Source organism: Mesoplodon bidens (genome assembly GCF_964165515.1).
Source record: "Mesoplodon bidens genome assembly, chromosome: 1".
NCBI classification, from domain to species: domain Eukaryota; kingdom Metazoa; phylum Chordata; class Mammalia; order Artiodactyla; family Ziphiidae; genus Mesoplodon; species Mesoplodon bidens.
This window is the reverse complement of record NC_138176.1, coordinates 219,518,120-219,526,066: the sequence shown is the minus strand read 5'-3', so window position 1 is coordinate 219,526,066 and position 7,947 is coordinate 219,518,120. Positions and strand designations below refer to the sequence as shown.

The window sequence follows — 7,947 nt, the reverse complement described above, 5'->3', positions numbered from 1 at the left end:
CCCAACCTTCCCGCCCCCCCAGGTGGGGACATCATCGTCACTTGTTCCATACGGCACAGGTTGACAACTCAGCTGTAGTGTGACGTCACCACGAGGCTAGAATGTCCTTAGAACTCTGACCCTGAATAGCTTCCCTGCACTGATTGACTACTGAACGCTCTGTGAAATCCCCTGGCTCAGGTGTGTGGCCTTTGTCCACAGGCGTGTGGAGAGTGCCACCAGTGGTGGCCCCAGGCAGTCCCGGGAGGTGCTCGCCCTGCACTTGGAGATGCTTTTGTTAACTCTCTCTCTGTTCCCCAAACCAAGCCAAACAACAAAGGAAACGCACATAACTCAAACTTGAAAGGGATCATACGCTACTAGTTCGCACTAAGTTTTTTGGGGGAAAGGGAAATAAATGTATATATAGATGCGATCTATTGTTGCACTGTTTTCTTACTGTTAGGGAATGATGAGGTCATCACCTTGTCAGTGTGATGGGACAAGTAGTGCTGATGTCACAGGTGCTCTGACTCAGAACCACACTTACCAGGAACTCTGGGGGCGTCTGTGGGGCTGTGGCATGGTGTCACCCATCAGTCGCTGCCCAGGCCTGGCTTGCAAACGTGTGGCTCTCCTGCAGCAGCTGGGCGAGCTCCCGGATCCTGTGGTGCTCCAGAGGCTGCTTTAGTTCCACCATCTTGCCAGAGAGGCTCTTCACGCTTGTCGGAAGTCCAGTGATCTGCAAGTTCAGCAGCTGGAGTGTCGGCATTTCTCGCTTCTTTCTTCATGCTGAACAGAAGAGACTTCCAGCTCCCACTGTCCTCCAGAGGCCTTTCCAGATGCTGCCTCGGGCAATCCATCTTCTTCCCAGTGTCGGCGAGTTCCTATACCACCTCACTCATCATCACGCCATACTGCTGCTGTAGCTCAGCAAGGTGACTGTGCAAAGACTTCTTTTCCAGAGTCAGGTAGCGAATTTCTTCATTCACAACTGTTGAACAGTCCTGAGTGGCTGTAGATTTGGGGATGGGTGGGTGGGAGGTGGTGGTTGGCTGTGTTCCAATAAAGCTTTATTTACAAAACACGTGTGGGCTGGATTTGGCAGGTGGCCTATAGTTTGCTGCCCTTTGCCCTAAGTGATATAACAACTCCATGGGAAGAGAGGGATGAGGAAACTGGACAGTTAGGACTAGAAAACGAGCTAATGATTTGATAAACTCTGATAAACCAGAACGTTTTGAATTAGGAATTAGGAGACCAGCTTCCAGAGCCTGCTTGGCCATTAAGTTACTATGTGGCCTTAAATAGGTCTTTTAACCCCTCTGGGTCCAGTTTTCTCCACTGGCAACCTGGGCGTTGGATTGGCTGTAAATTCTTGAACAGATGACAACACGTGTCTTGCCTGGGCGAGGAACACTTCGTCGCTGTGCAGGGACCGGCAGCCACTCCAGCACCTGCCCACCAGGTCGAGGAGAGCTGCCAGGAGCCTCACCTCCAGGGCGGCCTTCTTCACAGGCAGGCGGCGCAGCCGGGTGCAGGTTGGGACACACCTCGCTCACACCAGGGTGGGGGGCCTCTGATCTCAGGCTCCAACGAGCTCCACCATGGGCCAGGGCGCCTCACTCCAGCCCTCCGAACCATTCCTCCGGCTCAGACCCTCCTTCAGGCAGCTCAGACACTACTAGTCTGAAGGCGCCCGGAACCTCCCGCCTGGCATCCTTCACTTCCTGTACTTTTTTGGGAGCGGGCAAGGGATGTAACACCTTTTGGGTCGACAAATTCGACTCCAAAGAAGGGACTGCGCCCTCAAGGTCTGTGCAGGCTGAGGGAGGGGTGAAGTGCTGGGGGGGCGGGAGCGGGGGACGCTCGCCACCTCGCTGTCTTGCAGCCCCGGCTCTGCACAAACGCCCCCCCACACGCACGCACGCTCCTCTTCTCGGGGCCCTGCCACCGGGAGTCCCCACACTGGTGCTGCACCGCCTGAGGACTCGACAGGGGCTGCGATTCTTGGGAGCTCTGGAAGCCGGCCTCTCGCTCCTTCCAGCTGGAGCTCGCGCTCCCAGGAGGGTTGCTCAAGTCCCGCTTGCACTTGGCAATGAGGTTCAGGACCGCTTCGTCATCCGCGTCCATGACCGAGCACTTCTTGGCCGAGGGGGCAGTGCCCTTGGCTCTGGAGTGGCGCCGTCTTTCGACGCTGAAAACGGCTGGGAAGCTCTGCTTTGAGGCCATTGATTCCTCATCGAAGCAAAATGCAGCCGAGACGCTTACTGCTCGCTCCCCGCTCACAAGGCTGTAGTCCAGCACCAAGCCCCGCCCCGCGCCTCGCTCCCGCCCAGCCTATCCCCGGGCGCATGCGCACGACGAAGAGGCGGGAGTAAGACTCGCTCTTCACCGCGGGGTTCAGCCGGAAGTCAAGGAGCAGAGGCGGAAACTTCCACCGGGGAGTAGATGCGCTGGGAGCAGAGGTTGAGGCTCTCCGGAGAGTCAGATCCTCGATGCCCTCTAGACTAACCAAGGAGTTTCGTGAGAGATCTAGAGATTTGAGACCTGTTAAGTTCATCAAAGAATTTCCTAGGTGAGTCATCTCTTCTTGGTAAATTCCAGGAATAAATCATGACCGAAACCAAATGGTGCGCACCTGCCTGCTGCTGCGCCTCTTAGCAAATATTTTTTTAACTTATTGCGATGTTCTGGGCCTCTGTTTGTTATTAAATAGTGATTTTTATTACCAGTTTTCTAAACAAATGTAGCAAGTTTATCATACTTGGGGCCAAAGAAATATCATTTAGATTAATTATTTTTACTTCTAACTTCATTTTGGTTTCATATTTTAGTTTGGTTCCGTGTCTTTAGAGTGACAGCTAATGATTGATGCATGTAAGTTCAGAGAAATATGTGGAGGTGACTAAAAGGATTCAGTAAGGAACATTTAGGACAAAATGTGAATTAAGCAGAAATACAACAGAAGGGCTTCTGTGGTTTTATTTTGTCTTGCCTTGTTTTTAAGTGTATATTTTGTTTGGGGATGAAAGGGAGGCAATTATTTATATGGAAGGAAGTTAGATATCTATCCTTTGGGATAGATAAGTATCAGGTTTCAAAAATTGCTGTGTAGAGGGAGTTCCCTGGCGATCCAGTGGTTAGGACTCTGTGCTTTCACTGCTGAGGGCATGGGGTCAATCCCTGGTCGGGGAACTAAGATCCCACAGGCCACGTGGCGTGACGAAAAAAATATAAAAAGTAAAAGTTTCCCCTCAAAATACTGCCGTTAAATTACCAAAGGATTTTTTTTTAATTGCTGTGTAGAGTTTAGTAGTGATAGTTAACTTTGCTTTGAAAATTAGTCTGACAAGCCTTGCGCTTTGGTCATATAAGTGCCCACGCACAAAATTGGCTTAACGGCTCTGTGTATTCAAAATATGCAGCCACAAATTTATTCTCTGAGAAATCTTACGGGGAGTTAGCTCTGTTATTCCAGATGCCTTACATTCTCAGACAAGTGCTTTAAAATACTTGGAATTATTTCAAGATGTTTAATGGTAATGTAAGTAAAAACAGCAAAAGGCCATTTTAAAGGGTAAATTCTAGTTACATATATAGAAGCTTAAAGATAAAATTCAGGCTAATTGACAAATTTTTATTTACATTGTTTTATATACATCCTAGTTGATGAGTTTTGTACTCATATTGATCTCATGTGATCATTTACTACCACATTTTTTTTCTTTAGAGTTTTGAAAGTACACTTCAAGAAAGGCCTTCTGATATCTATTCCCAATCCTCACTTAGCTACATGATTACAGCCAAAACTGGGAATAGAATTCTACTCTACAGTAAATAAGCTATCCTACAATAAAGATCTTAATAAATTGCACTTCATAATTTTCCTTAGTATTCTAAATAGCATGTTTACATCTGTGTTACCATGCATGACTCACATGGTTCTTTTATTTTGCTCGTCACGGTGTTGTATTTTGTACTCTGTATTTTGGCTGTATTTACCTGAGGTGCATTTCCAGCTGATTTCTTATTGAGAGAGAGCACAGCTACCCTTTGGAGCTGGTCTGAACCATTGCTTCCATTTTCTCATCCTGCAAATTAGGGTTCTTTTCTAGAGCTTATGAAAGTCTTAGCTCTTCTGGGAGCCTTGGATTTCAAGGTCAGAGATTTACGCCACTGTCTGAACAGGAAGTGAAGAGATTGTCTCGACCCAAATAGAGTCTGACCTGAATTTGCTCCTCACAAGCTCGCAATTTACACTTGTTCTCCCTGACTTTGCTTTCTCCTGAGTTTTCCATTTATCTAGAAAGAAATTCCTGTGGCCTAACCTATTAAACACTAGATGGGCTGAAGACTATGTGCTCCAATCGAAAGAGGCATTCAATAAATATTTGTTTAATACAGCCTATTCAACAAATTATCTTAGAAGTTCCAACTTCTTACCCCAATGGAGAGTCTAACACTTGAGAAATAACTGCTGCTAGGAAACTTTTAAAAGCAAAGAAGAAACCAAATTCTGTATTAAATTTTAAATGTTTAATATTTAATAATATTTCTTATCCAGGTGCTGTACTGTATAATAATGGCATAGTTCCCCACCACAAGAAATAGTTGGGAAACATAAGATGACTTGATTATCTCAGTTCTCCTTTTATCCTTATAGTTTTATGGTTATATAATATTCACCATTTTAATTTCACATACATTATCACCTCTTTCAATTCTAATCATGAATAAACATATTTCAAGGTGTACCACAGAATGTAGGACAAACTTTAATAGGCTATTATGAGATATATATATATATATATATTATATATACACACATACATACACACACATACACACTTGACATTGCATTGTATATCTCTACTTTCAAACTCTTTGGTATTAACATTACTTTCTTTTTCTTAGGGACTGTTTTCTTACTATCAACAGAACTCAATGAATTAAATTCAAGTGAAAGAAAAAATATAAGAATGTCTCATAAAACTCAATGGTAGGAGACACAGTCAGGTCTCAAAAAGAACTGGAACCAGGGACTGAAAGTCAGTAAATGAGGTTATTTGCTCCCTCTCTTCTGTTGTTGGAGGGTGGTAGAATTAAAATGGAAAAAAGGGGGAGAATTGAGAAAAATAAATAGGAAATTCCTTTTTATATCAGCTAAATGTTTATCCTCTAAACCAGGGTTTCTCACCCTCAGCACCATTGGCACTTTGAGCTCAGGAACCCTTTGTAGTGGGGGGCTGTCCTGTGCATTGGAGGATGTTTAGCAGCGTCCTGGACCTTTACACTAGATGCCAGTAGCATCCTCACTCATCCCTTCCTCCCCACCCATGTGGCAACTGACAATATCTCCAGACACTACCAAATGTCCCACTGGAGGAAGACTGTCCCTGCTTGAGAACCACTGCTCTAAACTTACCCTGAAAGCACTTTTAAATAAATTATAAATAATTTAAATATAATCACATATGTGTACGTATGTATGTAAGCAGGCATGTATGTATTAGAATTATCTCAGAGAACCTTAGGCCAGTAGATCTAATAAACTAAACCGGTAGTTCTCAAAATTTTCCCTCAAATTATATTTTATCTATTCGTTTGTTTATTTATATTCCCATCTCTCCCTTCCACAATTAGATCCCCAAATCCCTGTGTCCCATGGTAAATCACAAAAAGATACTCCATTACAACCAATAAACAGCTGGACTATCACCGTGACTCTTGTTTTGATCAATTCTAATGTGAAAGTAAAAGAAATTATACACACAGTAAGCACAGAAAATATTTTAACTTGTTTTAGTCGATTGCATCAGTTTCTACCAGCACCTTAATAAAAGTGTTTTTAAAATTACTAAGTTGAAAGATCTCACATCATGTACTATAAAACTTTGATTGTGATTTGTTTCAGGTAGTAAATTGAAAGCTAAAGTATTTGTGAGCTGGGATTCATGCACTTGGGGACCCAAGTGTATGAATAATCAGCCGCTGAATCATACATACAAGCTTCTCTTTCCAGGAAAAGGCAATAAATAAATGCTAGAGAAACATAACAGTACATTCATAAATATTGTGTACGTTCTCTGTGTTCTGTTCTCTTCCCTGTGAATTGTAAAATTTGTTTTCAGGAACCCAGATTGTATGAACATAATCACACCCTTTAGACTAAGAGATATGTGAGGACATAGAAAAACATTTCAGCAGCTCTGGAGAAAAAAATCCAGAAATTTAGGGCTCTGTCCCCTGCCCAGGAAGCTGGCAAACCCCACACAAAAGACAGGCAGCAAATTGCAAAGAGTAATTCTGCTCCTGTAAAATTTGTGCTTGAGTTGACCCTGCTCCGTACCTTCCCCACACGTCTGCCCACTCTGTATCTATCCCCAGCTTGTGATTGAATCCTGCTGTTTATTTTAACTTGGAAATTTCCAATATCGATTTCTTGGTTGACCTGCTTCTCCATTCTTCAGCCCACAACGTTGCTGCTTAGCTCACAGTCATTCTTTCAAGAAGTTCTCTCTATTATCTCAAACAATGGGGATCCAATGAAAAAGGGAAGGATGGTCTACGTGGGAAGGTGAACATTGAATAATTACAGTATGGAGTGATGAGTACTGTGAAAAGGAAATTATGGGGGAGTCTTCTGGGTTGAACTCTATCCCCCAAAAAGATATATTGAAGTTCTAACCCCCAGTACCTGTGAATGCCACCTTAGTTGGAAATAGAGTCTTTGCAGATGCAATCAAGTTAAGTTGAGGTCATGAAGGTGGGCCCTAATCCAATATGATTGGTATCCTTGTAAGAAAAGGAAAGTGCCATATGAACACAGAGACACAGGGAGAAGGCCATGTGATGACAGAGACAGAGATTAGAGTGATGCGGCTACAAGCCAAGGAATGCCAACTATGCTGGCCACTTCCAGAAGCTAGGAAGAGGCCAGGAAGGTTTCTACCCAGAGTCTAGAGAGAGCATGGCCCTGCTGACATCTTGATTTTGGACTTCTAGCCTCCAGAACTGTGAGAAAATAAATTTCTGTTGTTTTAAGTCACTCGGTTTGTCGTACATTGTTATGGCAGCTCTAGGAAACTGGAACAGGGGGTTTCAGGAGCATAGAGCAGTGGGGGTGAATCTAATCTGAAATTCAGGCAAAACTCCCAAGGAATTTGTATTTAAGCTAAAATCTGAAGGTTGAATAAGAATCTACTAGCAAAGAAGAGGAGGGGGAAACACCTCAGACAAAGGGAATGGTGTATGGAAAGGCCTGAAGGCAAGAAAAACAAGATTTCATTAAACAACTGAAAAAAATTCAACATGGCTAATGGCTAAGGGTGACTGGAAGGATGAACAGAGATCAGTCTGGAAATATGCACTGGATCCAAGTCAGGGAAGGCTCTGAATGACATGTTAAGGAATATTCACCCTATCCTGAAGACAATGGAAACTCATTGAAAATATTTGAGTAGAGAAGCAGTATCCTCGGGAATCATGTTTGATTTAATAAAACACTCCAGCTACAGCATGAAGAATGGGCTCGATGGGAGCAAGACTGCAGGAGAGGAGGACAGTTCAAGAGCTACTGCAGTCGTTTATGTGAGATGGTGCTAGCCCTAGGTTAGGGTGGTAGCTGTAGGATGGAAATAAATGGACAAGTATAAAGAATTAAGAAGTATTTAGAGAACTGAATCAATAAGGGTTGATGACTGACTAGACATGGAAATGAAGAAAAGGGAAGAGGACTTACTGATGAGTCCAAACTTTCTGCTTGGTTAAGACAGTGGATGGTAGTGCCATTTACTGAGAAAGAATACAAAAGGGGAAGCATAATGTCCTTATTGACTTTGATGTGTCCATAATGGCAGTTAGATGAATTGGGCTCAGGAAAGAGGATTAGGATGGAAATATAGATTTGGAACTCATTAGTATATAGCTGAGACCTGAACCTATGGTATAGGATAAAGTAGACTA

At 43.6% G+C, this 7,947-nt stretch overlaps 1 pseudogene across 1 annotated transcript; it reads right to left on the bottom strand.

Annotated features, from left to right (window-relative positions):
• Positions 1 to 1,282: 1,282 nt before the first annotated feature.
• On the bottom strand, positions 1,283 to 2,590 carry LOC308606130 (centrosomal protein of 72 kDa-like; annotated as a pseudogene). Its single transcript has 3 exons — positions 1,909 to 2,590; positions 1,621 to 1,745; positions 1,283 to 1,532 (listed from the first exon to the last, which is right to left on the bottom strand). The product of its transcript is annotated as a centrosomal protein of 72 kDa-like (transcript).
• Between the last annotated feature and the right edge of the window lie 5,357 nt (positions 2,591 to 7,947).